The sequence below is a fragment of the Coregonus lavaretus genome, assembly GCF_964263955.1.
Source record: "Coregonus lavaretus genome assembly, chromosome: 29".
In the NCBI taxonomy this organism is placed as follows: Eukaryota; Metazoa; Chordata; class Actinopteri; order Salmoniformes; family Salmonidae; genus Coregonus; species Coregonus lavaretus.
The window spans coordinates 4,975,045-4,978,780 of NC_140016.1; the positions used below are offsets into that span (position 1 = coordinate 4,975,045).

General features: G+C 39.3%; 1 protein-coding gene across 1 annotated transcript in view; it reads left to right on the forward strand.

Moving 5' to 3' along the window:
- sfxn1 (sideroflexin 1) overlaps positions 1–1,876 on the forward strand; it is a 22,310-nt gene extending 20,434 nt beyond the window's left edge. Inside the window, exon 11 of the mRNA XM_084147253.1 lies at positions 1–1,876. This exon is cut by the window's left edge and continues 1,071 nt beyond it. The gene's annotated coding sequence lies outside the window, so the exon portion shown is untranslated.
- Positions 1,877–3,736: the final 1,860 nt, after the last annotated feature.

Consider the following 3,736-nt stretch of genomic DNA (forward strand, 5'->3'; position numbering starts at 1 on the left):
TTCTGCTTCCCAAACCATGCATGAACAAACCACTCCTCATAAGTCTGATAGTATGTCATATGGTTGGTTACAGGTGTGTTTCAGACGGAGTCAACTAGTCTGTCTGTGTAGTCACTTCAGGGCTACATTCAGGGTGGCATCCGCTGCAGCTCTGTTTCAAAACAATGACAAATCTTACGTTCTACAAATACCTTCTACAGTTTGATATGTAGGGGTGCCAAATCTCCCCTTAAAGCAGAATCCGCCATGCCGTCTTGCCTTGAAATGAAAGTAGTGATTTATTTCAAGGTGTGGCAGGGTGTTATGAAGTGTGCAGAGTGGTCTTCCTTGTTAAGAGCAAAACCTTGCGGTCCTGAATGCAACCCAGTCATGAGACACCCACAGACCTTGCTGACCCATGTGCCAAAGAGCTGATGGTATGTTCGTTTATTGTGCTACTCTGCTGTCTCAGGCTAAACAAAAGCGCAGCATGTCTTATGCGTATTTGTCAATCCCTAATTTAAAATCTATACGACAATGAATTTGAGGAATAGTGAATGATTTCCTGCTGGAAGATTCACTCAAATTCACTGTGATGTTGTTAAACAAGGGACTACAGAAACATCAGTTAAAGCTACAGGTAGGCTACTGATGCAGTACTGTCAGACAAAAATAACTCTAGATAATAGCATTACCAGTACCTTAAAAAGCCACGCATACAGAGAAACAATAGAGAAATTGATAGTTTCAATCCTGTTTATTCCAAGAGTTTATGTCTGAAAAAAAAAAATGGAAGTGTAATTTTAAAAAAATGTTTTAAATCATTATTGTGAACATTCTGTTTGGTTGATAATAGTATCCTCCTTCTTCATCGCATTATGTGATTTTTGTAAGGTGTTTAAATGTTTAAGTATGAAAAATATCTACAGTATTGACTTGTATGGTTCTATATAAGTCTTTTCAGAGAGAATCCTGCTATAGACGTTGTTCTTACAGATGGTATGAAGAGGCTCTGGATAATGTTTCCGTGTATTTCAGTAGTTAAATGGAGCATCGGCAGGTCTAATTCAAACTGAGGCAGGGATTAAATCTAGGGCGTGTTGTAGAGCAGTGCATTGGACTGAGAATGCACCTTTTTTAAAGGCAATTTCTCTGACGTTCACAGAGATCACATTCACGGTAAACGCTGCACGTTGGCTCAAGTGTAAATTATGTTATAGTGTGCTGCTCTATAACGCGCCTTGGATTGAATCACGGTCTGAGCATCTGTTCATTGTTTGATGTTTTTCATATGTAAAACTGTGAATGCGATGTTTGGAAAATACAACATGAAAAAGCACAATATTGTGATTGATGGTTGATCTGAGATAATGCTTATTTCTAATTCTCAGTATTTCAAACATCAAGTCCAATACATAATTAATGTGACAAAGCACATTCATTAATCAAGTAGATTAATGTAACTTTGAAAAACCAACAATTAGTGAGAGATAAGCACAATGGATTCTAATAACTGAATATTTGCAACCAGCGGACAATGTATGAGTGTCTCTTTACCGTAGTCTTTAACTTGATGTATTAAACCCCAAGAAATGCCACACAAACCTGCCCGAACAAACCTTAATTATTACAAAATAAAAATCTTAGGTAAATAACAATAAATGTTTCACAGGCCTTCAGTCTATCTGCCAAATCAATCTGCTGCAATGTCAATCTAGCCAAAGTGATACAAATCCACTGGAGGAATAAGTCATGACAGTTTACAGTCATCTAAATAAAATTGGTATTTTTAAGAAAGGGTATTATGGAATACTGTTAATAGTATTTAATAGTTTTTTTGCAGTAAATTTGGGATGTTGTAATGTCTAGACTAACTGGATGAAATAAAAAATAATGAAATCTCAAAAGGGTTGTACTGTTTTTACTAATAAAACTAATCAAAGTTTATTGGTCATGTACAGATTCTCAGATTTTTATCGCAGGTGCAGCTAAATGCTCATGTTTCTAGCTCCAACAGTGCAGTAATATCTAGCAACACAATAACAATACACACAGAATACAAAAAATTCAATACAAAACATGAAATGAATAAATATCTATATAAATGGTGTGCATGGACAGTATATGAATATAAAAGTTGTGTACAGAAGTAGTTTTATATAGGATGAGCCTTGACTAGAATACAGCATATACACTGAGTGTACAAAACATTAGGAACACCTTCCTAATATTGAGTTCCACCCCCCTTTTACCCTAAGAACAGCCTCAATTCGTCGGGGCATGGACTCTACAAGGTGTCGAAAGTGTTCCACAGGGATGCTGGCCCATGTTGACTCCAATGCTTCCCACAGTTGTGTCAAGTTGGCTGAATTTTCCTTTGGGTGGTGGACCATTCTTGATACGCACGGGAAACGGTTGAGCGTGAAAAACCCAGCAGCGTTCCAGTTCTTGGCGCAAACCGGTGCACCTGGCACCTACTACCTACCATACCCCGTTCAAAGGCACTTAAATGTTTTGTCTTGCCCAGTTACCCTCTGAATGGCACATACACAATCCGTCTCAAGGCTTAAAAAAAAGTCCTTTAACCTGTCTCCCCTTCATCTACACTGATTGAAGTGGATTTAACAGGTGACATCAATAAGGGATCATAGCTTTCACCTGGTCAATCTGTCATGGAAAGAGCAGGTGTTCATAATGTTTTGTACACTGTGTACATATGAAGTGGGTAAAACAGTATGTAAACATTATTAATGTGACCAGTGTTAAATGTCTCTAAGGTACCGGGTGGTAGCTGGCTAGTAACAGTGACTAAGGTTCAGGGCAGGGTACTGGGCGGAGGCCGGCTAGTGGTGACTGTTTAACAGTCTGATGGCCTGGAGATAGAAGCTGTTCATCAGTCTCTCGGTCCCAGCTTTGATGCGCCTGCACTGTCTCCACCTTCTAGATGGTAGCGGGGTGAACAGCCCGTGGCTTGGGTGGCTGAGGTCCTTGATGATCTTCTTGGTATTCCTGTGACACCGGGGCCTGTAGATGTCCTGGAGGGCAGGACTGGAGCCTGGAGCCTGACTAGAGTTTCCCCTGGTCAGGTCACATGGTTTATTCCGTCTCCATGTAACAAAATAATAAAATATGAAAAAGTCTATAAAATAAAGTTTTCCTCAGCTTTCATCATTGCTCTCATTCAAACCCAGACAGGCAGAACCACTGCTTGCCTACTGCCATCTACTGGTCAAGGTTGGACACAGCAGAGGCCTTTTCCACCACAGTGCATTTTACTGCAATAGGAATGTTTTAACCATTTAAAAAGCTAATTACATTTACATTTACGTCATTTAGCAGACGCTCTTATCCAGAGCGACTTACAGTTAGTGCATACATAATTTTTTTATCAAGTGGGTTTAATGTGCCAGAATGATCCTGTGTTTCTCAACAAAAAATAATAAACAGAAGAACAACGTCAAATCAGTTTATTCCAAGAAGAATTATAGAACCTATATAAATACAAACTCAACTGGTAGAGCACGGCGCTTGAAACGCCAAGGTAGTGGGTTTGAGCCCCGGGACCACCCATACACAAAAATGTATGCATGCATGACTGTAAGTCGCTTTGGATAAAAGCGTCTGCTAAATGGCATATTATTATTATTATTATTATTATTACTAATGCCTTCCACACACAACACCCTCCTGGATGGCTAGATGCATATTCTGACTGACTCTGTGTTATGCATATAAGAGCACAATGAAACTGGCATCT